This window comes from Patella vulgata, chromosome 7, assembly GCF_932274485.2.
Source record: "Patella vulgata chromosome 7, xgPatVulg1.2, whole genome shotgun sequence".
Lineage (NCBI taxonomy): Eukaryota > Metazoa > Mollusca > Gastropoda > Patellidae > Patella > Patella vulgata.
This window is the reverse complement of record NC_065885.2, coordinates 48,792,629-48,819,127: the sequence shown is the minus strand read 5'-3', so window position 1 is coordinate 48,819,127 and position 26,499 is coordinate 48,792,629. Positions and strand designations below refer to the sequence as shown.

The 26,499-nt window shown below is 35.3% G+C and overlaps 1 long non-coding RNA gene across 1 annotated transcript; it reads left to right on the top strand.

Annotated features, from left to right (window-relative positions):
* Positions 1–94: 94 nt before the first annotated feature.
* On the top strand, positions 95–25,986 carry LOC130013556 (uncharacterized). The gene is made up of 6 exons (XR_008788748.1): positions 95–220; positions 16,485–16,646; positions 17,519–17,661; positions 23,316–23,445; positions 23,940–24,079; positions 25,803–25,986. It is a non-coding gene; the product is annotated as an uncharacterized LOC130013556 (long non-coding RNA).
* The last annotated feature ends 513 nt before the right edge of the window (positions 25,987–26,499 follow it).

Sequence of the window (26,499 nt, the reverse complement as noted above, 5' to 3'; positions counted from 1 at the left end):
TATATAAATCATTGATCCTTTTGTGTATATTTAACCGATGTTAAGGCATGTTGGGGCTTAAAATAACATTTATTTTACTTTGTTCTAGTTTTGGCAAAAGACCACACCTGGTTTACCATGGGAGGAGAAAAATGGAAAACTAGTTGGAATAAGTGGACTAAAGCCTGATACAGCATCAGATACAACCAGTGAATATGTCTATGCTCTAAACAGTAATAAGGTACAACAACAGAATTCTATTTTATCAGTGTTGTTGTAGCAGGGATCTTAATATGTCATGCGCTGTGTGAGTTCATATATCTGGGGTCCCCTACTAGTTTTGTCTGTCTTTTCTTTCCTGCTGATTTTGCTCCTTTGGTAGTGGTACATGGATTCCATGCTTGGCATTGAGTTGATAACACTTGTAACCATTGCTTCAAGAATAGGATAGAACATTGGCTGGAATATCAGGAATATGATAGAACATTGGAGGGAGTGTTTCAACTCTTTGTCTTTGTAATTCATTGATATACTTTCTCATTCATCTGTAGATATATACTCAAAGCCATTAAAAACACAATGCCTAATTCGTGAAATATTTCTGGTAAACGTTTTCTTGGGCTTTCCTATCTTACGGCACATAGGTGAAACTTGTGATGGGTCTCTTTTTGTTGAGTTCTGGGTTTGAACCCAATATCAGTTCTTGGTAATGAACTTTGTTTGTGCAAACACAACACTTGTCTTTTTTCACGATTTTAAGCAGTCCCATGTCACATGTTTTGCATGTACATTCCCTGCACTCTGGCCCTTTAAATACAGATCAAAATTTCAACATTCATCACTTCGGAAAAATGCCACGCCTTACACAAGAAAACAGGAACAGAGCTATTGGCATGCTGGATCAGGGGGTTTCACAGGTAGTCGTCGCCAGACACTTTAATGTCCACCCATCGGGTATCTGCACAACACACCATGGCGAAATGTCATCTTCTCGGATGAATCCCAATTCAACCTCAGTTTTCCTGATGGACGTCACCGTATCTACCGACGTCGACATGGACGCTTTGCTCGTAACTGCGTGCTAGAAAGGGATCGTTTCGGGGGGAGGTGGCATCATGGTTTGGGCCGCTATCAACATCAACTTCCGGTCCCAGTTGGTGGTGGTCCAAGGCAATCTCAACGCTCAACATTATGTTGACGCCATCCTTCGTCCGGTGTTGCTTCCATTGCTGGCTCAACATGGCATCCGTCGACAGATGGTTTTCCATCATGACAACGCCCGTCCCCACACAGCCAGGTTCACAAGAGACTTTCTGAACAATCATCATGTCCATGTTATGGATTGGCCCGTTATGTCTCCCGACATGAACCCGATCGAACACCTTTGGGATGAACTTGGACGACGGGTTCGAACTCAAGCCGTGCCACAACGAACTGTTGCAGAGTTGGCACAGACACTCCAAAATCATTGGCAAACAATCCCACAGCGTGTAGTGAGACATCTGTGCCAGTCTATGCTTTGTTTCATGGTTCTCGGACGTTTCGGTTTTGTGCATTTGTAGTGAATTCTTTCATGAAATTATCATCCAGGGTTTAGGGGACCTGCTTATGGTCCAACCTGCGACGGTGGGTTGTATGTTCAATCTAGTTGGGGGTGTACGATTGAACATACAATAATTCAATAACTCACTTCTCTTAGTATAATCTTATATTTTGTAACAATATTTAACAATGATAATATATATACATAATACTGACCCACAGGCTAAGTAACTTAATAAGGAACAGCATCTAAGAAATAACTTATCAGAGACCTGCCCTTCAGTATGTCCCTTGCCTGCCTGTGTGGTTCTACCTATGATCTACAATCTTTCCTCTAATATACTAGAGGTTACTTGGTAACAATAAACAATACATAGTAATTATATATATTTAAACTTAATAATATTTTATAGTTGTTAATGGGTAGTATTTAAGTGACATCCATTCATTCATTTACTAAGTTGCCTAATGTTTATAGATGGATTATCTCATTACTACTATTGTCTCTAATCTCTATCATAGCTGACCATTGATAACTTACTATAGATAATCCATCTTGGGAGCCAAGTTGTGGTGTAAGTCTAGCCCTGTATTGGGTGAATGGCTGTATTAAATACTACCTGGTCATATATGGACGCCCCCTATTTAAGTGTCGACCCGACACTCAGACGTTGTTTTTAAACTCTTCTCCCGACATCATTCTGGTAGGCCTATATTAAAGGAGCTAAGTCTGTAACTCAATATTTTTCATAATATTCGAATTCCCAAAGACGAATCAGAATTCAATACTGATCACTTTCAATCAATGTTGATGTTATGTTGCCGTGAAACTATAGGATCCTAATATCCAATATTTAAGACATAATTAACATTTTATAATAAGTACCTTATGATGTTGGGTGTCATTTTATAATGAACACAACAGAAACATATCCTACAACACAAAGTGGCAGTAGTTAGTAAAGGCTGATTCACAAATGGCAAAATAATAATTTAAACAAAATAGTGTAGAATGCATTAAGCAGGCATACACGATTAACATTCAAATTGAACTTCATATATTTCAGATTCCCAAAAATGAGCCATCTGCCTTTAAAAAAATGTACCATGCTTCATAAATGCATATAATTACTATCTCTATTCGGTTCAGCCCTACCCTGATCTTGTTTTGCATGTCAGACAAGGATTATTCTTCCAATTTCTGCTGCTATTTGATCATTAGTCACTTGCTATGCACTATTAAAATCTGCCTTGAAAGTATAGAATGACACTTTATGATTATATACATGGTATTATAATATAGTAAAGTATGAACACTAATACTGTGAACACATATACAATCAAAAAAAAATATGAATATTCATCATTGAACACCAGTAAAATAGGTGTGATGTATATTACCACAATAGTCTCACTATCAGACAAATATAGCCCTCTCATAATTTTGGATTCATGCTCTCATCTAATGTATCTTCTGAACACTCTTTTGGTTTTGCTAGTTAGATTCCTACTCTTGTGTATTTTTAGAAGTGAAAGGACTTGCCCATAGGTAGTTTGTTTGAAGGAATAAGATCAATGTTGTTTTACAAAAAATAATTTTGTTATAGTACTTATATAACACTGATCGTCACCAATGATATATACGCATTTCTGTATGTTGAATCATTTGGTTAGCTAGGCCATTTGACTCTATATACCTCTATGTAAGCCAATATATGATATGTGTTAAAATAAAAATAACAAAAAAAACTCAGATCTCTTTCCTTATTGCAGATTTTAATCGCCTTTTACGATTCATAATTTAGCTTGCAGATGACGAATTCTTGGCACCACATCATCAGGGGTAACTTGAAGTTTGAGGGGGGGGGGGGGAATGGGGAAGAGATTAATTATTTCTTGTTTTCTTTGCCATTTTCTTTACCAGTCCTTTTTGGGTTTTTGTGGCATGAAAATTTCGTACAAGATCTTGAGGCAAAAGATCCTGAACTATCCATTGGGGTCCTTTTACTTCCCTAAGTCGTGTTTTATACCAAAATTGCCCTCTGTATTTTCTTGACTGCAGTATCTTGTCAATATGTTTGTCTTCAAATTTTGTTTGTTGAATTTGTACATTTTGTGTTTCGTCATTATTAGTATTGTTGTTAGGTGTTACTGTTATCATTATTTGCATTTGGGTGCGGTTGTGCATCAGCAGTTTGTGACAGATTTTGATTGATCTCCTCTGAATTCAGGTCCGTTTGCTGGTCTTCTGGGATCTCAGGCAAATTGGTAGGGCGCTTTGCAGGATCAATGTAAGGCCTTAATCTGTCTGCATGAATGGGTGACTTGACGAGCTGGTGATTAGCGTTCCTTCTTAATTTATAGGTGTTGTTTTCAAAGTCATGACAGATATAATATGGTCCTACCCATTTACGTTGAAGTTTCCTACAAAATCCTACCTGTACTTTAGTACAGTATAACCAAACCATTTGGTCCTTTTTAAAATTTGGTGGTGCCGCTTTTTTGTTGTGTTGCTTACTATACTTTTCTTGAGCCCTTTGAATGTTTTTATTTGCAATATCGTTCGCAGTTTTTAGATTTGTTTGCATCTGCTCAAAATATTGTTTTGCGTCTCTTTTAAGGATGTCTGGTTGTAGTAGTTCAACATCAATTGGGAGTGTGGGCTCGCGACCGAATAACATGTGGAAGGGACTCATATTGGTAGATTCTGTAGCTGGTGTAGCTCTGTAAGCCATAAGGACTCCTGGAAGAATATCTGGCCAATTTGATTGATCTGGTCTGCAATAAGATTGGATTGCTGTCAGTATTGTTGAGTTCATCCTTTCACATGCTGCATTCGTTTGTGGGTGGTAACTTGATGTATTAAGTTTCTTAACCCCCAGAAGTTTACATATTTCGTTGATCAATTTGCTCATAAAATTCTGCCCTCTGTCTGTTAGAATTTCCTTTGGTGTCCCATAGCGGCATATTATTTCTGCAAAAAGTATTCTTGCAATCACTAAGGCCTCTGTTGACTTCAAGGGAAATGCTTCGTCCCATTTTGAATAGGGACATACAATCAATAGAATTGAATGATATCCTTCTTTTGTTGTCTTTAGTGGGCCCAAGATATCCATATGGATTCTGCTAAATGTGGAGCCAATGGGTAGTGGACGAAGTGTGGCTGTTTTTTTATGGTAGTACGGTTTTGACGTTTGACAGGTTTCGCATGACCGGACATATTTTTCTATATCTGAATTACAACTTCCTTGCCATCTTCATCATGTTGTCCTAATATATATCCAATGGCATTGGAGCTTGCATCTGCATGCAACAAGAACTTCTTTTCAAAACTTGGGTATCGAAGTATTGGTGGTGACATTAAAGCCCTCTTTAACATTTTGAATGCCTCATCTATTTCGGGTGTCCATTGAAATGCCACATCTTTCCGTAGCAATTGGTTGAGTGGCGCTGCTTTCTGTGCAAAGTTTTTAATAAACCGTCTGTAGTAGCTGCACAGTCCTATAAATGCTCTGACTTCACTGACGTTCTTTGGTCGAGGAAATGTCTGTACTGCTTCGGTCTTTGTTTTGTCCACAGCAATACCAGTTTTTGAGATGATGTGACCTAAGTATAACCCCTTTTGACACTTGGAAGGTTTTAACTTAAGGTTTGCATCTCGAATCCTGCTAAAAATTATAGTTAGATGGTTCAAATGTTCTTCGAATGACCTGGACCAAACTATAATATCATCAACGTACACTAGTGCTATCTTCCATGTCAGATCTCTCAGGACTTCTTTTAAAGTACGTTAAAAAGTACTTGGTGAATTCGACAAGCCAAAGGGTAGCCGATTGAACTCAAAGACACCTCTGTGACATGTGAACGCTTTGTGGCAGGGTCCAAGTTTACTTGCCAATACCCCGAAAACATATCTAACGTTGAAAAAATGTTAGCATGAGACTCTCCAATGCAGTCGAACACATCTTCCATTCTGGGCAAGGGGAAATGGATTGGTTTGGTAACTGTGTTTAAGGCTCTGTAATCAATGGCAAACCGAAGATCACCTGATTTCTTTCTGATAAGAACCACTGGCGATACCAATTCAGATGTAGAAGGTTGAATTACTTGATTTGTTAGCATTTCATCAATCATTTTCGACATTTCCTCTTTCATCTTTGGTGTTGCTCGATAAAACCTTTGTTTTATTGGTTTGGCATCTCCTGTGTCAATGGTATGATAGGAATCTTTTACATTGCATGAGCCTAATTCTGACATATCTTTTGCAAAGACATCCCTATTCTGACCAATTAATGTCAGCAGCTGCTGCTTTTGATGTTCCTTTAGATCTGCCTCACTTAAATCCACACCCAGAGATTAAGCTTCTTCAATGAATGCTTTGTTTTTGTCAGCAACGTCCAGTGACTCTTGCATGACATTGACATGTGGATGCTCATCAGTTAGCTCCTGTAGGATTTCATCTTTGCACACCCATGACAGCATACCCAACACTTGTTTACTGTTTAGGCTCACATCATCATTGGTCGGGTTTAGCAGTTTGTATGAAGCTAAACCATTAATGACATCTACTAAACATCTAGCACCCAGTACATAACATTTATTTATAAGTGTTTTATTTGCTTCAATGGTGCCTATACCATTTTTCAATGCAACGTTTTCGATAACAGGTACTATGGCTTCTGTTCTTTTTGGAATTTTTAAGTTGTCCTTTAATTTGACCAAATACCTTGTAACTGATGATTGTTTTTCTCAGTCTCCAAGACTGAGTGTCTGTAAATCAAAATCTGTCACTGCCTTTTGTCTTTGTAAGAAATCGACACCTAATATTAAGGAGTGGACATTGCTATCTAAAATAAGGAATTCTTGGTGCAGTGTTAGTCGCCCTATTCGTATTGGTAATGACACAATGCCATGTACCTTTGTTAGTGAACCTCCAACACCTCTAACATGTCCAGTCTCAGTTGGTTGTTGTTTATGTATGTCTTTCAGTCCACTATTATTGTATTGATCTTTAGATATTATAGACACACTGGCACCTGAGTCAACTAACGCTCTTATACATATTTTCCCTAACATTACTGATATGGAACTATTTTGCTCCGCATTTACGACATTAATTGATAAATCGATGATATTTTTGTGACTTTGTTTCTTTTTGGACTGAGTGTTTTTGTCACAATACCTATTTCTAATTAACAGACTATTTTGTAATTCTTTATTATTTGGTTGTTTATAGTTGATATAATTTTGACTTTTGTATGGAAGTTTGTTATAATGTGTAACATTTCTATGTCTGTTATTATATTTTTGAGGACGTTTCCTAGCACTATCATGGTTAGTGCTATCTGATACATAAATGGGACACAAATCCATATGTGAATTTTGAGAAAACCTATAGTTCTGATATGATGAATAGCCACTATGATAATTGTAATCACACCTACCTTCTGCTAGCCTTGATTTGTATTCATTATAATCCATTCTATTGTTTGGGCCTTGTTCATACTCCATGTAATGTCTTGAAACTTGTTCATATTCATTGTTGCCTTGATTCGACAGTGCATGATAGTTATTCACGACCTCCTCAAGTTTTGATTGTTCGTTTTGATGAAGTTCTAATTTTTCACTGTTTTCTTCCCTTGCATAATAATTACATATACTTTCTGTAAATTTTGCACATTTTTCGACTCCCATTATTGTATGAGACTTGTCTTTATAAGCAATCCATTTTTGTATTTCTGGTTGCAGTCCATTTCTCATAATTTTTGCTGTCCAATCCTCTGGAAAATATTTGGATCTCATTAAAAGAAGTCTTTTCATTTCTGTAAGGTAATCATCCACAGATTCTCCTGGTTGGTTGTTTTCTCTGTGTAATTAGCCTAAACACTTCTTTACCATCATCCACTTCTGTACAGTATTGTTCTATAAAAGCACTTTTCACTGATTTATAATCACTTCTTGTTTCTTCTGGCAGACATTTTAACCATACAGCGGCATTGTCTTTCATAGCTAATCTAAGGCCTGTTACTTTATATTTGTCCTCTTCCCAGTTTTGAAGAACACAATAACTTTCAAATGAATCTAGCCATAGTATAGGGTCCTTTTGTCCATAACCGACATCCTATTAAAACACTAAAAACCAAAAGTCAACTTTAAAACACTACTTAGAATTTTACGTTGTTCAAACGATTAACCTATAAAATCATCCGACAGCAGCAACGCAAAGACTGTAGCTGTACACTGAACAACAGAAGAAGTTGAAGTCTGGGCTAATACATAGTCTTGATAACGGGCTGGTGGCTGTCGATTCCTTGAGGATCTCCTTGGTAAAGGCTCATCTACATCTGGTTCCTCAGATGAAGGGCTGGATAGAGATTCCAGTTCTTCTTCAACACGGAGAGGTACTGTGGAGCTAGCTGGGGAATCGCTTACATCATTCCCTTCCACAATAACAATCTCCAGATCATCATCACTTGAGGTACCTGGTTCCTCTGGAATTATTTCAGGAATAGATGTTACTTTCCTTCTAGGTTTTGGTACTGGTGGCGGCTGGGATAATTCCATAGGTACAGTCCCTATGGGAAGAAGATGGTTCCTGTGTAATGTACGTGTTGTACCAGTTCCATTTTCCCGCTGCAGCACATGGATGGTACAATTATAGGCGTGCACTAAAGATGGTAAATGCGTCTTCCAATCTGTTTTTTCGATGTTCTCAAGAGTTCCAAGCATATTCAAAAGGGTTCTGTTAAATCTCTCGCACATTCCGTTGCCGCTAGGGTGATAAGGTGTTGTACGGGATTTCCGCATTCCTGTTAGTAAACACATTTCTTCGATGATCTTATTCTCGAAACTTCCTCCTTTATCACTATGCAGACGTCTTGGAAACCCGTAGTGAACTATAAAATTTTCAAACAAAGCTTTAGCTGTTACTTTTGCAGTCATATTCTTGGTAGCTATGGCTTGGGCGTATCTGGTGAAGTGGTCGGTTATGACTAATATGTAACTGTAACCTCCTTTTGACTCTTCCAAGCACATGTAGTCTACACTAACTATCTCCATTGGTTGAGTTGAATGGATGTTAACTAATGGAACTCTTGTATTGGTTGGAGACTTCCTCATTATGCAACGTTGGCAAGTCTTGATGTGATCTTCTACATCTGTCATCATTCTTGGCCAATACACACGTTCCTTCAGTAAAGAAACCGTCCTGTCTCTTCCTAGTTGTCCAACATCATCATGACAACCTTGCAGAGCTACCTTTCTATCCAATCAAGGAATCACCAGTTGTAGAACTTCTTGTCCACTTACAACAGATTTTCGGTACAAAACAGAGTGAGGTGGTCGAATTCCCGAAGAAAGATGGCTTCTTCCCGATTGCTGGGTGGGGACTGTGGTCTTTCATTGTTCTTCACTGCTCGATGAAGGGGTCCAATGATAGGATCTTCTAGTTGTTTCTTCATCCAGTCTATTTCATGAGCAGGAAACATCTGTGTGTTAGTAACACCTGGGATGATCTGAGTCGCTAAACACTCCACATAGCCATTATCATTTCGGAATTCACTGAGTGCTCTGAAAACATCGGGACTCATCTCTTTGTAAGTATCCTCCGGTGGATTGGGTATTCTTGAAAGGCAGTCAGCATCGATGTTCCGTTTTCCTGGTTTGTACCTGATGTTAAAGTTGTAGTTTGCTAAATCCACTAACCAACGGTGACCAGTTGCATCAAGCTTTGCTGTTGTGAGAACGTAAGTAAGTGGATTATTATCTGTATAGATGGTAAAGGTGTTTCCGTAGAGATAATCTTTGAACTTATCAGTCACTGCCCACTTCAACGCCAAAAATTCCAACTTGTGTGCAGGATAATTTTTCTCTGATTTCGATAATCCTCTGCTGGCATATGCAATTACTCGTTCTTTATGATCTTGCAATTGGTACAGAACAGCGCCTAATCCTCGTCCACTCGCATCTGTGTGTAACAAAAATGGCTTAGAAAAATCTGGGTAAGCCAGAATAGGTGGTGACTGTAACAATGTCTTCAGTTCTTCAAAAGAGCTATCTTGTTCTGGTCCCCATTTCCATTTTGGTGTTGACTTGTCATCTGACGTCTTCCTCCCCCTCTTCTTGGAAGTTGGTCCTACTAAAAGCTCATTCAAAGGTCTGGCAATTGTAGAGAAGTTCTTTACAAATCTCCTGTAGTAACCTACAAAACCTAAAAATGACCTTACCCCATCTGGGGTTGTTGGTGTTTTCCAGTCCCTGACTTTTTCAATCTTTGCTGGATCAGTCTTTATGCCTTCTGCGGAAACTATGTGGCCCAAATATTTAACTTCCTGTTGGTAAAAATGGCATTTCTTCGGCGCAAGCTTCAATCCACATTCTTCAAGTCTTTTAAATACCAGTTGCAGTTGCTCCAGATGTTCTTCGTACGTCGATGAAAAAATAATCAGGTCGTCAAGGTAAATCATGCAGATCTTATAGTTTAGCTCTCCTAAACACTCCTCCATCAGTCTTTGGTAGGTGGCTGGTGAGTTGGTCAATCCGAAGGCCATGCGTGTATACTCATAAAACCCAAGAGGACCTACTGTAAATGCTGTCTTTGCCTTGTCCGACTCTTTCATCGCAATCTGATGGTATCCACTTTTCATATCCAGGACTGAAAAATATTTATCTCCACCCATATTATCTAGCATTTCTTCAATTCTGGGAAGTGCGTAAGCATCTTTGATGGTACGTTGATTCAGCTGTCGATAATCAACACATAGTCGAATGGAGTTGTCTTTTTTCCGCACTATAACAATATTTGATGCCCAAGGACTCTGCGATTTCTGAATAATTCCTCCAGTCAACAATTCATTAAGGTGCTCTCTTATTTCATTGTACATAGATGGTGGTATTCTTCTGTTCTTTTGCTTGAATGGTACTTCATCTGTAAGGTTAATAGCATGTTCAACCATATGAGTGCAGCCTATATCAGTATCACTGTGAGAAAAAATGTGTGACCATTCACTGATTAAATCCTTAACACCTTCTAACTGACTAACGGTAAGTGCTGATCCAAGATGAATTTTATCCAAAATACTGCAATCACTTCCAACTTGAACAGAAGAACATGTACTACTCTTGTTGATACTGTTTACAATGGTTACTGGTTGTAGTTCGCATATAATGGACTGTGGTTGAATTGAAACTGGATGAGTGGATAGATTTGAAATTCTGATGTAGACAAGATCGTTATTGTCTGGATGAAAATCGACAAGAACAGGTGAAATTTCAACAGTGTCTGGTATCTTGGACTGTGTAGAACGTTGACACATCGCTTTACAGTGAACACTTGATTTAGCAGTAACCACTCCTGCTATAACTGTAGATCTATTGCTGTGTAACAATATAGAATTTCGTTCAGCACACTTCACAATACCCACGCACTTATCTTGTTTGTACACATTTCACTGAACTTTAAGACATTTAAATGTTAGCAACCAGGCAGTTTCCACTTGAAGTTGTCGATGAAAGTTAAGTCCATGTTTCTTGATAACTGTATCCAAAAGATGTTGTAAAATGTTAGTACCAAGCAGTATTGGTGTGATCTGATGGTATGATGTATCTGGTACTACTAAAAATATACATGGTATTGCAGCTGATGTCATCCTAGGAACTTCAATGTTGATTTCGATCATACCTAAGTATGGAAGTTTATTTCCTCCAGCATCTTCTAAATTCACCAAAGTATCTAATCCTTGCAGCTCACAAACACCTTCAAGGTTATCTCTAAAAAACGATTCACAAATCTTTGATACTTGGGAACCACTGTCCAACAATGCTTGACAGTCCAAATTACCAATTAATACTGGAGCTACATTACTCTTCCCTAATAAACTAACAGGGCTCTTAGTTCCCAAGCCTATTGTCTGCCCTTCGACAAAGACTTCTTGCAGTTTAAATCCTTGTTAAGTCTAACACGACAACCTGTACGGATGTGTCCCTTTTGACCGCACCTAAAACATGTAGGTTCCTCGTGTTCCTGTCTACTGTTACTCTGATCCGGTCTATTATTCTTCAGATCTTTTACATCTTTCTGAAGTGCCTGTACAGTCTGTGTTAAAGATGCTATTAAGTTCTTCATTTCATTGTCTTCTGTTACAGCTTTAATATGATGAGATGCAGATGGTCTTTTTCTTTCCGATGATGACAAATAAACTTCAGATTCAATCTTTCTCACTTCCACCATCAATTCCTCATAATCTTTAATACGATCGTATTTATGCGCAGTTTGCTGTTTAATACTGGCTGTAAGTCCACTCCAAAATCTTGTACGTAACATGTCGTTGGTAGCATCCTGTGAAACATCACCACGATCAACAGCTTTCTGGAGAATATCTTCAAGTCTGCAACCCCATTCCGCAACTGATTCCTTCGGAGTCTGCACCGTAGAGTAAAACTCGGCTAACAGATCTTGTGTCTCCTCAACACGTCCAAAAACACTGTTCAGCTTCTTTAACAGACGATCTAACTCCACCCTGTGTCCTAACCTCATCACTATCTTACCTGCTTCACCACGTAATGACTTAAAGATGGCTTGTCGAATCTGTTCCTTGTTGTAACTTGACTGAACCAACTCCTCAACTTCAAACTTCCAAACGTCAAAAGAAACTTCAGACTTGGATACTGGATCCCCAGAGAAAAATGACACCTTGGGTAAAGCTGGCAGCATCTTAATGTCTTCGCGTGGTTTATCTCGACTTAACGCGGGTAGATGTTCTTGTGAGGGATGAAGTTCTTCCTTTGTTGTAAAATAATCTTTCATCCATTTCTCAAGGTCTTCTTTACTGGAAGCTTTAGGTTTAACACCCATGGCTAGAAAAGTTTTTAACAAGTTATCAGCTTCTTCAGGGGAAAATGATTCTGCCATTGCACAGCTGAAATAAAAACACTTTTGACCAAAATAATCAAACACCAAATCACAAGTTGATAAAACAAATCCTGAATCCAAAACTCGTAAAATGAAAATAATCAAATTCACAATTCAGTACAAGTGTCAAACAATGAAACATCAACCCAAGAAAAAGGTCAAAATCCCAATAAAAATTAAATAAGTCCAAGTAAACAGTTGAATTCAAGTCACAAGTCAGAGTCAAGTCTAATGTAATGTCAAGTCTAATGTAAAGTCAATGTCTAAGTCAAAATCCCAACAAGCGACAAACTTAAACTCAAAACCAAAACTCAATACAAAAACAAGAGCGCAAACAAAATCAAACTCAATATAAAATCAAATAGAAGTAAAAAAAAAAAATGTACACAAAACCAAATCAGATATCAACCCAAAACACAATTTCAAAATCAAAACCTGAAAAATAAATAATCTACACCAGGGGTATGTGTGCTCGCGATCCCACCTAATATAACCAACCCAAATACACAAGTACACACCCTTTCACTCTATGATAATTAAGTTTAAAAGTAAAAGTGGAAAATGTATGCAATATTTCATAAGTAGGATAATAAACAAGTATGTAATAAATTAAAAGTCAAAGGAAAAAAAATAATTTCACAAATATAATTGTGAAGAAGTTAACTATATAAAATAAAAGAAATAATTAATCAATGAAAAACCTAATACTGAATATGAAGTTCTAATATGTGTATTTGCTATAAAGAATAGTTACAATCAAACTTTGCCCAAATACCAAGTTGTTGACTTTGACCTACTGGTCACAGTGACCTGACCTATATACTAAACAGGAAGTCAACAAAAATGTCAGTGGGTCAAATCCAGTTTTAACCAGAAATAATCTATGTAAATAATGAATATATAATCTTTTAGATTATGAAAATAGAAAAACAAAAATTGCAGTATTTTAAATAATATAGTAAATTAAAGTAAAGGCCTATCGAACAAATCCAAAAGAATTTCACAAACACAAGTATGAGATTAACACTGATAATGTCTCTAAAGATCCACCGATGAAACAGCAGCTGTATCCCGCGAACGCGAATCTTTAGGCCTCTGGAACTCTGTAGGTACCTTGTCTTCAGAACGTTGGGCGCCAAAATGTAACCGGGGGGGTGTAAATTCTCAATAAAAACTAAGGTGGTTAGTTTTTAAACCTTTATTAAAAACCCTGAAATATATATACGTTAAAATTGATATACATATCACAGTAACAGTTGAGTACAATAAAATAATAGTAAGGCATGCATATTGGTACTCAATGAAATATATCAATAATTTATACACTAAAATACATCACTAATTAAATTAAACATATTAAACAGGCCTTAAGTTTATACTAAATATAATATAAGTAATTGATAACATACCCAAAGAAGGGGTTTTTAAATAAGACTATCAAGATGGTGAACAAAATCTTCAGATAACTATATTCTGGAAAATAACATTATTCTGATTATACATACAATATACTTTCAAAACGGTACCTTATAAAAATCTACTATATATATCTATATATGAAAAACTAATGATCTTTACATGTTATTTTCTATCTATTTAAATAAAATGGCTGCTTGATATTACAATTTCTATCATTCCTACATCCGCTCCATCTAAACCCCAATTACCCAAAATAAGAGAATTAGCACACATACCTGTAATATTAAAGTAGTATAACTGGAACAATTCCCTGAAAATAACCTAACTAGATTTGGAAAATAAAGTTAAACAATTTAATTGAAGATATCAAATTGTCCTTACACTTCGAAATCTATCTAATGTCTGATGTCTAAAGTGAGGTTCAGATAAAAAGAAAACTTGCTTGTAACCAAGGGAGTAGAATTGTACTCACCCCAAGATTTGGGCTCTAAGAAAACAGTACAGGTTAACAAGCCAAGTTAAAGGACAGATGTTATTATAGACCAGTTGCAATTAAAATTAGTGTCAGTTTGTTAGTTTAAAGGTGCACTCTCTCAATACACTATATTACTTGACATAATAAAACCTATAAACATTAAAATTCCGCTTCGCTACATATATATTTAAACTTAATAATATTTTATAGTTGTTAATGGGTAGTATTTAAGTGACATCCATTCATTCATTTACTAAGTTGCCTAATGTTTATAGATGGATTATCTCATTACTACTATTGTCTCTAATCTCTATCATAGCTGACCATTGATAACTTACTATAGATAATCCATCTTGGGAGCCAAGTTGTGGTGTAAGTCTAGCCCTGTATTGGGTGAATGGCTGTATTAAATACTACCTGGTCATAAAATTATCCACAGATGCTTGTTATCTCGATTTTGTCAATTGTTATGTAGATTTGTTAAAAGTTGTTGCAGTAAATAAACTTTGAATTTGGCATTGTGTTTTCTTATGGCTTTGAGTGTAGAAGAGAGTTTTAGCACCTTCAGAATTTCTTTTAAGAATTTAAACTCAATGGACTCACCTATCCCTTTTAAGGAGGGGTAGGGTTAGCTCAAGGGATCTTGTTCCACAGGAATCTGACCTTCTATCCGTATATATGCATACACCATACCGAACTAGACAATATATAATGAAAAAAGAACAGGAATGCAATGCCTGTCATTGAATCCATGCGCTGAAGTCACACAAAATCAATCCGCAGTGACTAGACCATTGAAACAAGGGCCAAAGATATTTTTAGTTTTTCTCTCCATTTCCATTTTCCCTCGTTTGCATGGCGATTTTTGTTGACTTTTGGGTGTAGAATCGAAGAAGAGGATTTGGTGAATATTCATGATTTTGAGGCGGAAGTATACAGGACTTCAGAGTTTAGTTAGGTTTTTGTGTGAAGTCAGCGCATGGATTCAATGACAAACGTCAACGAACGAAAATAATGTAAATATTGGAAACAATTGGCTATGATATCGTTTTGTGGGGAGTATTTATGCAAATCAAATGGCTAGATTGAAGAAAAAACATATCTGAGTGAATCGACAGAGGTTTGATTGCCTGACATTACGAATTGTTGAAAAAAAACGAGCCGAAGCGAGAGCAGGTAAAATCGTGGCTTCAACAGGCATTGCATTCCTGTTCTTTTTTTATTATATATTGTCTAGTTTGGTATGGTGTATGTATATATATATACGATTAGAAGGTCCAAGGGCGCCGGAACGGCACGAGGGCCAGGGTACCAAAAGATAGGGGAGTTCCTGGGCGGGGGGGGGGGGGGGGGGGGCTCTCTCCCCCCGACCTCTAAAAAATTTTGAAATTTGTCAATTCCGAGAACGCTGTTTAGAGCGCCTCTAGCATTCCAAATTCCAACATAAAACCGTTTAAAATACATGATAATGAAAGAGACAAAAGCCTGATTATTCACAATTTTCGTATCATGAGCAATTCTATCATTTACAAATGAATAGACTAGTAAAAAGGTTGAAAACTTTCATCATTAGGGCATGGGTATACATTTATACCCCAGAAAAGGGCAGGGTAGCATTTGTATACCCTGGTACCCGGGTTCCAGCGCCCCTGAGAAGGTCAGATTCCTGTGCTTGTTCTTAAGTGGTGCTTTATATACACCTACATATAATGAATTACATAAATAATTTCTTTTCTATTCTGCATTGGTGAAATAACTTTAAGCTTATTAAGATATCTTGTTTAGTTGAGATAATTATTAATTATTATTACATGTATTTATATAGCGCTCCTTTCATGATAAACATGTTCAGATGCACTTTACCATAAAATATAATAATATCACAATATCAATAAAGAATATAAAACTGATATATATATATAGTTCATGTAAATAAGAAATAAAAACAATTATATTTTATGTTGTCTATATAAAATAATGATTTGTAAAATAATCATGTAAGTGAGTTTTGAGAGCACAGCTTTAATGGCAATGTATAGAAATGGTGTTTATAAAAAAATACACCTGAAGTGTTGTCAAGTTGTTTTGACCATCACTTCATTTTGTATGTCAAATTTTGTATTCAGATGCATCAAATGCTTTGTTTGTTTTTCATTTTAGGTACTGAAGTTCAGTTTGGACTTTTGTCATGACTATACAGATTGTTCTCAGTGTGTGGGTACGGGTAAAGACTTGGAATGTATCTGGGTTAATTCAAAATGTGTGGCACCTCAAGCGAATTTGGGCCACAATCACAATTCTTGCCGACCATTAATTGATGGGGTATGTATTATAATGATGGGAATGTAATATTTCTATAAAAACATGTATCATTATTTCTGACTTTATATAAGAAAATGACAGAAATGGATTAAGGCAACAGGATAATTGTACAGGATTAGAATAAAGTTTTTTTAAGAGATCACCACACAGTATTAAAATGTTTGATTTACTAAAATGTATCTCCCTCAGCTAAAGACCCTATGCGCAAGCGAATTATTGAAATAAAATTGAACCATATGTTAGTCCCAAAATGACCTAGTTTGTGTCGATTGGACATTAGCCCCATTTCTCTCTCTTTCAACTTAACAAATTTTGTAAAAACAAATTCACTTCCTTCAGATAATTAGACTATAAAGTCAAGTGTTTTTCAGACAAAAGATCTGTGTTTTCATCAGACAGAAGACTTACTACCGGCCAAGCACGGATATCTAAAAGTATCTCTCACTATAAATCACCACAACCATTCAATTAAATCACCATATACTTTTTTGTAATTTGTATTTTGGCTGTTTTGTCAATTTATCTACTGTTTGTAGTTATCTGTTGAAATGAGTTTTTTGGGGCAGTGAAATAGGCATTGCAAATTAGAGCAGACACAGCATTGAAACAATTTCAATAGATTTAACGATCAAATTTTTTATTATACAGTATTACACAGTATGGTTGCAGACTTTATACTGTAGATGAATCCTGTTATTTTTCAGTATTCTAGGACTTTCTGTTCCACAGATATATTACAAACACAATCTTTATCTTGAAGGCATCCTATCAAATTTGGTCAACATCCAAGTTTTCCTTTTTGTTAAGCTGCTGTCTATGGCATATTTTCACACTATGCATGGCTATCTTATGTATATATTGGTATATTACAGATTACACCTCTATACGGTCCTATTTCTGGTGGAACTAAATTAACTTTACATGGCAGTAATTTAGGACGTCAGAATGCTACTGTGATTGTTGAAGTTTGTGACAAGCGATGTGATGTAAACGAACAATTATCAAACAATAACAGGTACAGTAAATACTGAACACATTAATTCAAAACTCATTACTAGATTGTCTTGGGTTGGAATCGCAGCAGGGGTTAACAGAACCTTCCGGATTTTGCAAGCCCAGGGGTGGGCTAGACTGACATAAAAAGTGTGCTGATTTGTTCAAATGACTTGGGGCCACTCATGTACACATTGATATGCATATTAAAGAGTACTTGACCAAGTCAGTAGAAAGTAAGTAATCTGGGTATCATTTAATCTTGTGTATTTAGCACTAATTTCTTTCATATTTGTTTAGTAATTTGTTTAAAACTTTGTAAAAATCATTTAAAATCACCAAAATTCATCTAATTTGTAATGAGTGTCCAATTTGCAAGTTTTTAATTTCTCGATCACTGTTAAAAAATAAACAACCCAATTGGTTATTGATGTATAATGATTAATTTTTGAACTGTGGTCAGGAAATTAGATACTTGTAAATTGGACAGTCATTATCAAAGTTAATCAGTCAGCTACAAACTGGACACATTTGTGTCCCCCGCCATCTGTGTCTGTCCTTCACACTTTTTGGGACACAATAACTCTCTTTCTAATTGAGCTAGAATGTTCAAACTTGGTGTAGGTGTTTATTAGGTCAATACCTTGATGGAGTTCGAAGATGAGCATTTTCTGCTTAGAGTAAGCAGACCTAAGCAATTTGATTGGTTGATGCTTTGGGACACGATAACTTTAGTTCTAATTATGTGAGAGTGATGAAACTTGGTGTATAGTTTCATTACATCAATACCTTGACTAAGTTCGATAATGAGCATTTTCTGCTCAGGGTAAGCAGAGCAATAAGCAATTTCATTTGCCAAGATTTTGGAACACAATAACTCTCCTTCTAATTGAGCTAGAATGTTCAAACTTGGTGTAGGTGTTTATTGGGTCAATGCCTTGATGGAGTGTGAAGATGAGCATTTTCTGCTTAGGGTAAACAGAGATAAGCAATTTGATTGGTTAATGCTTTGGGACACGACAACTTTAGTTCTAATTAAGTGAGAGTGAGGACACTTGGTGTATAGCTTTATTACATCAATACCTTGACTAAGTTCGATAATGAAATTTTCTGCTGAGGGTAAGCAGAGCGATAAGCAATTTGATTGGTTGAGACTTTGGAACACACTAACTCTCCTTCTAATTGTGGTAGAATGTTCAAACTTGGTGTAGGCATTCATTAGCTGAATCCCCTGATGGAGTTTAATGATGAACATTGTCTGCTTACGGTAGGCAGAGATAAGCAGTCTGATTGGTTGATGCTTTAGGGGCATAATAACTTTGGTTATAATGAAAGGAGAGCGATGAAACTCTGAATATAGATTCATTATATCATTACCTTGACTAAGTTCGATTGTGCGAATTTTCTGCCTGGGCTAAGGAGCGATAAGCAATTTGATTGGTCAAGACTTTGGAATATAAAAACTCTGCTTTTAATTGAGGTAGAATGTTTAAACCTGATGTAGATGTTCATTAGGTGAATGTCTTGACTGATTTCAATGATTAACATTTCAAGCTAAAGCTAAGCAGAGCTAATCAATTTCATTGGCCGATGCTTTGGGACAAGATAATCTTGATTCTATCTGATAGAGAGTGATGAAACTTAGTGTGTAGTTTGATTGCTCGATACCTTTGAAAAAAATAAATGTGTGATTAATTAATATTTGTCATCTATTTATTTTGGGATTTCGGTGGGGGACGTCAGCCTCACTGTTGGCTTGTTTTTATTGTCTGTAAATACTATACAGGTTGCAATTATGAACAAAATATGTGAAAATTCAGCATATTAATCATTTCAATAACAGGGTTGTACCTATTTATATTGTTCTATCTCCTCCACCAGGGGCAGAGCCATGCCCAATTTTTGTGTTTATTGTGTACAGGCGGCAATTTTGAATGGATCATCTTGGAACTTTGCATATTTATTCCTTATATTTATTTTGGTGCATGCCCCGACCCCCTGGGGTGGTGTCATACCCACTTTTTTCTTAATATTTAGTTTGTAAATTTGGCAAAACAAACCCAACGCTACAATATCAATCAAAGCAGGAATGTGGAAGTATATTGCAGTGGTACCAATTCTCTATTTAAATTAAATCATTAAATGGACGAACTGTTCTAATCTTAAAGCCTATTAAGACATGCAATAGGCAGATTAAGCTCTTGCTTAACTTTAAGGTACCTCCCATAGGTCACTTAAAGTTAAATGAATATTTTTCACTTAATCTGGCTTTTGAATACCACTAAAAGACTAAACACTTAAAGTTTGGGCAACTTATTTTAAGAGAAACTTTGATACATAACATTGCCTTTCAATACTGCTTAAACCTTAATTTACAGCTAGTTACATTGAGAACTAAGTAAGGGTTGATCTGTATGTGTAGGCTATAGAAATCTCTGTCTAGGGTGTTATTTGTACGCCTATTAAAAGAATATCCCGATTATTACTTGGCATTACCATGTTGAAATTGTAAATAAGGTGCATTAAATAACAAGCATGAGAAATTAACTGAGAGGTGATTTAATTAATGCTAGGGGTGAAAAACTGTGTGACAGTTCCTTTTTTGCAGAGATGTTTTACATAACCGATAAGTTAAAATCTAATGTCAATGGTGTGTATTGTTTAATTGGTGTGTTTTCTCTATAGTTGCGATAACTGCACCGAAAGGGTGTAATCAAGGACCAGCAGGCTTTATCTGACATGTATGTGTAAAATCAAAATTTTGGACTGTGTTTTACGCAGGTCTTTGTAAAATTAACTATATGCTGTATGCTTGATGTTTCTCGTATGAGTCTTTTGTATTTTTATCAGAGACTGTACACGGTTTATACTGTGCACCATACAGTCAGGCTACTTATAAATAAACGTGCATTTAATAAAGTAAATATATGGACCTTAGTCTATCATACAAAATCGTGAATGCATTTATAAATATCAAACAAGTAGGCCCCAATTTGAATATTCCCGGCTCTATAGCGAATAAGCCAAATTTGCAGTATGTAAATATACTTTCTGGTCTTCCGACAAGTTATTGTTGGTATCTTCAAATTTGTACAATATAACCCGATTTCTGATAAAAAAAAATATAATTCAAAATCAACCTGACCATTTCAGACTCCATGTCGCACAGTTTCATGCATAGTCCATGCAGAGCATGGGGTCAACAATTTCAGTAACGGATCCTTGATCAAAGTAACAATTCTATTTATTTATACAGGGTTCATATTGGAAAACTGTTGATGTCAAGGCGACTACAGTTCGGTTGATTTATTTGAAAAGATACTGCTATGAAACTATAAAAATTGGTCAATTTTTTCTTTGAAAATTCTGATAAATTGTTAGCTCTTTGGGAAGCATTAATCATATCGCTTACACTGTTTGTGTATTGTACGTTTTTATAATAGCTAGCAGATAATTTATAATGTCTGAATACTTTCTGAAAGATCATGTAACTTGTTAGATGTTAGTTTTTAATAGGCCATTTTTTTTATGATAGTCGGATTATGATATCAAATATAAATCACATTAAATAGATGAATAGTGCAATGTAGATTTGAAACAAACAGCATTGCAATTTTATACAGGAATACGTTTTCCTGTTCCCCAATCCATTTTGATATTTTATTAAAATTCACATTTCATTACCTTTCTCAGACTTTAGACAGTTACGTTTCAAACGGGTACGGAGAAGTAATTCAAATCTAATATCACCATCAGAGAAGATTTTTGCAAATAAAGGGGGCAAAGTAATAATAATAATACTATAAATTGAAATTTTCTTAATGTTCATACATTATAGTTTAAAAAAGAATATTGATACACTATATTAGTAGGTTCATCATAACAACTCAAGTTACTAACTGATCTTAAAATCACCATTGGTAATTCAGAAATAAATTTTTCCAAAAATGTTCGAAACCTTGGAGTCATATTTGATCCTTCTCTGACAATGGACGCTCAGGTTGATATGGTATGCCGTACATGCTACTATCATCTACGCTGTATATGCAACATCAGAAACTATCTCACTGCTGACGCTTGTAAACTACTTGTGCGATCACTAATTTTATCAAGGATTGATTATTGTAATAGTTTACTCTATGGAATCCCACAAGCACTTCTAGCCAAGATCCAAAAGGTTCTTAATACTGCAGCCCGAATAGCAAGGAGGACACATAAGTTTGATCACATCCAGAATATGCTGGCTTCTTTACATTGGTTACCTGCTGAGGCGCGAGTCAAATACAAAATACTAACATTAGTGTATAAATGTCACAATAATGCAGCTCCTCAATACTTATCTGAACTCTTATATGACTACAACCCTATTAGATCACTTCACTCTCAAAATAAACAGTCACTAGTTGTTCCAAGATATAATTTAAAGTCATATGGGTATAGGTCTTTCAGTTCAGCTGGTCCTAGATTATGGAACGAACTTCCACAACAGATCAAGAATCAACAAACTTTTAATCAATTTAAATCCACACTAAAGACTTTCCTGTTTCAACAGTTTTACCAGTAGAGCCATTACAAAAAGCGTTTTGAGCATGTGTCAACATGGAGAAGACGCTATATAAAACTTCATTATTATTATTATTATTATTATATATAATATATTAGTGTGCCCTTTCATGTAACATGTTCAGGGACACTTACAAAGTGACAATGTAATCATATAAAAAAGGCCAAGATTATGGCCATTAATTAACAGATGTATACACACCTAAAAAGCCGCAATAAGAAAAGTAATTCTCATTTTCAAATCGGTTCAAATGTCTATCATTGCACCTGGTATTCTGTATAAGAATCTACTTAAAATTTCTTAAGGTGATATTGCGGACAACGCATCATGGTCTAAACAACGTTATATATAAAATAAGCCTTAAATTTAGTGAAAGGCTATAGTAATTTTAGGTTAAATATATCATTTGTGTGTGAATTACCACTTTTGGGTTAGTTGTGTCGTATTTTTTATCAATATGGAAATTTCTATTTTATGCGAGTCTTTAGTTATATTTATGTAGCAGTAAATTATTTCTGGATTTTGCTGGATTTACTCTCTATATACCCGGGCATATACAAATTGGGCTCTGACTGCTGGGTATTTATTAATGACGACATTACATTCGCCTTTCCCTACGATATATTAAGGTCCATACTTTTATTTCAATAAATGCAACTTTATATATAAGTAACGTGACTATGGTATGCAATACAAGAGACGCATGAGAGAAACGTCGATCATATAGCAAACACACACGGCTATCTAAAGACATATCACCCCTAGTGTTAATTAACTCACCTCTCAATCAATTTCTCCACCTTGTTAATTAATGCACCTTATTTACAATTTTAATGTGGTAATGCCTAGTACTAATCGGGAAATTAATTTTCTTTCAATAGATGTACAGACAACATCCTAGACAGATTTCTATTGCATCCACGTACAGATCACCCTCTACTCAGTTCTCAGTGAATTAAGTGACTAACTTCGTCTTAAGACTTCCTTTTAATACAGGCCCAGAACTAACGCTTTTATCTTACTATCTCTTTTAATACATTAAACAATATATTTCAATATTGTAGATAAAATTCTGTGATATATGTGAATTTTTAAATTGTTATATATTTCAGCATTATAGTGTGTAAACTAAACGCTGTGAATAAAAATGATACTTGTACTGTAAAAGTAAATGTTTCTGAACATAGATCAGATTACAGAATCAGTGGATCTTCCAAAAGTCGAGTAAAATTTGAATATGTGGTAAATATACATGTATTAGTTGTATAATCCGACTTTTAAATATTTTGTAGTTTTGAGTTTTGTTTTTATACACCCACATTGAAATGTGGTTGTATATTGACTTTGCCAGATCCATCATGATCAGCAAGTTCAGTGTGCTTTCTAATTGTTGGCTATGTTGGAATGATTTTATTTTGATAATAAAACCTATTTAATAGCCAAAAGGGAATATTTTGTTAATAAATAATTATTATAGGCCTTACTAATATTTTATTTCGTAGTCCAACTTCTACATTGTAAATTGGTATAGACGCATGAATTCATGATACGTATCATAAATAAAAAACATGAAATATTTTCCATGCATTATCAAAAATGACCGCCAGTAAAAATTTTGAAGTGGAAGCCCTGGTTGAGATCCTATGAGGACACTTCAGAACAACTTCTGGTGGACTGGAATCTGATAATGCTACTATAGTTATCATTAATGATTTATTATTATTATTATGTTACAGGAAGTGACACCATCTTTTAAACCTGTTCATGGTCCTGAATCAGGTGGAACAAAAATTACTATTACAGGACTAGATCTGGTAGTAAATGATAAAAGTGATATTAGTGTGGAAATTTATAATATCTCATGTAATATTTTACAGTAAGTGAATATTATAAAAATATGATATGTAGAGATTTGTGTGTAGATAGGAAATACATATATATAAAGGTTCTGTTATCTGTTTGTCAAATATCTTTTACAGAAGAATTGGTTTAATATTGTTTATTTTGAAGGAATAGTACCAAATATTTCAGCTGCGGTTAATGCATGCTACTGTTCAACAAAAGTAAAAATGGTTTAGATTTGTCATTGATTCCATAAAGTAGTAAGGTTTTTAAACTTTAAATACTATGTAATTCAACAAGGTCTGGAAATCGGCGAGCAGGTTTTATGTACAAACAACTATACCAGCTTTACAAACGAATTGAATACAAATTACACTATGTTTTGACATAATCAGAATAGTTGGTGCCACTGATGGCTTATAGAATTAGATATAACAAAAGAAATAATGATACCGTTTTTTTATGCCCTCCAACCGCTTTTAACCACACTACGAAAAACTTCTTCTTCGCTAACAAACATGGCGCCTCTGCGTTCAAAGCACACTGGATACACTAGACCAACACCAGTGGAATGAGACCGCCAATGGAATGACATCAGTATAATTCTATGCTAAATTAGGCAAATCAAACCATTAATTTAGTGGACTCACTCTAAATGTATTCAACAAATACTGCCTTGGTAATCAAATATACAAAATAAGATTAACAATCACAGAGATTGCAGCAGTGAGATCTCAAGAGAACTTTCACATTAAGATCATAATATAATATTATTTGGGCACTCAAAATAAGAGATAAGAGTGGCTGTGAAGACATGGTTATCGCCCCACGTGTCAGTGACTAGTTTCATTCGTATTGAACTCTTCAGACTGATTAGAACAATCTACCTCAAAATATTAGTACCGGTTCATCGTTATTCTTAGAGACTTTTAATTTATAGTTTATGCATTAATGAAATTTATAAGATTTTAAGTAAATTTCAATGTTGCTGTAAAAGATGTCACTTCTAGTGTCGTCGCCCTGTCCGTCCGGCCACAATTTGTTTTTGCACATTCTACAGGTCACAATTTTTATCTGATTTTGCCAAAACTTGAAATGTAGGTTTGTCGCCTAAAGCTCTTGGTTCCTTTCGAAATTGGCATGTTCGGAACGTAACTTTATGATTATGGCCCCTGATTGCACAAAAAGTCACATTTTTAGCCTGTGGACACTCTAGAGGTCACAATTTTGATCTAATTTTGATGAAACTTAAAATATATGGTTATGTCCCAAAGATCTCAGTTCCTTTCAATATTAGTACATATCGGACCAAAGCATCCTGGATTATGGCCCCTGGTTCTACAAAAAATCCTGATTTTAGCTTGTGAACCGTCTAGAGATCAAAATTTTTATCTGATTTAAAAACACGTTCAAACATATCACCACTACAACATAATAATGGTTGAGTCAAAATTTTGTGAAAATTGTACACAAACTGTTTGATAAAATGGCCGCTCCTTGTAAGCAAATAGTGTAAAAGGTTTTGGACCCTCTTATATAAGGTCACAAACTTTATGAAACTGGAAATATATGTTTATGCCCCAGAAATTTAGGTTCCTCTCAAGACTTGCACTTATCGCACCGTAACTTTTTTTTAGCTTGTTCTCTGTCCATCTCTTGCAAAATGTAGGCATATCTTACGTGGCAACCGCTTGTTTTATTCTTACAATATCATTTTGCAATATTTTAAAAGATTATTGATTGTTTTATTTTAACAGGAAAAATAAGGTAGGCCTACTATGTAAAACAGGAAGATTTGAGAGGATGGATAATGTAAGTTACAAAAGGGAAGATATTGTTTGTAGTAAACTAAAAATAACTATTAATGGTGGTACACTAACTACAAAAGAAGAATTCTGTTACATGGAAGATCCAACCATTACTGATTTAGGTTCGTTAAGAAGTATTAAAAGGTATTATCATTTTATGGTCTAATCATGTATATGTATTTTATATTTCTCTTCCAGTTCAGGATTAACTGTATTATTGATACTATTGTGATTGGTTGGTTCTAGATCAACCTACCAATCAAAATCTTTGATACAGAAAATTATCTAAATCTTTTGAAATATATTCGATACCAATTACAACTACCCAATGATTACCTGTAGACATGCGTAAACCAAACATACAATTGAAAAAATATTCAGTAGAAATCTTCAATTCTAAATAAGTTTCTGTATTAGTAGTTCTAGTTTGAATCTTCACCATTTACTTCATTTCGCATTATTCAAAAATAACTACCACATAGGTTGAGACTTTGAAAAATATTATGATTAAATGAAGTATTTATTTATCCAGTGGTGGTACGAAAGTTACAGAAACAGGAACTAATTTAGATGTTATATCTGAACCCAAAATAGAAATTGTTATGACAAACAGAAGTTATGTTGAGGTAAGTAGATTTATATAAAA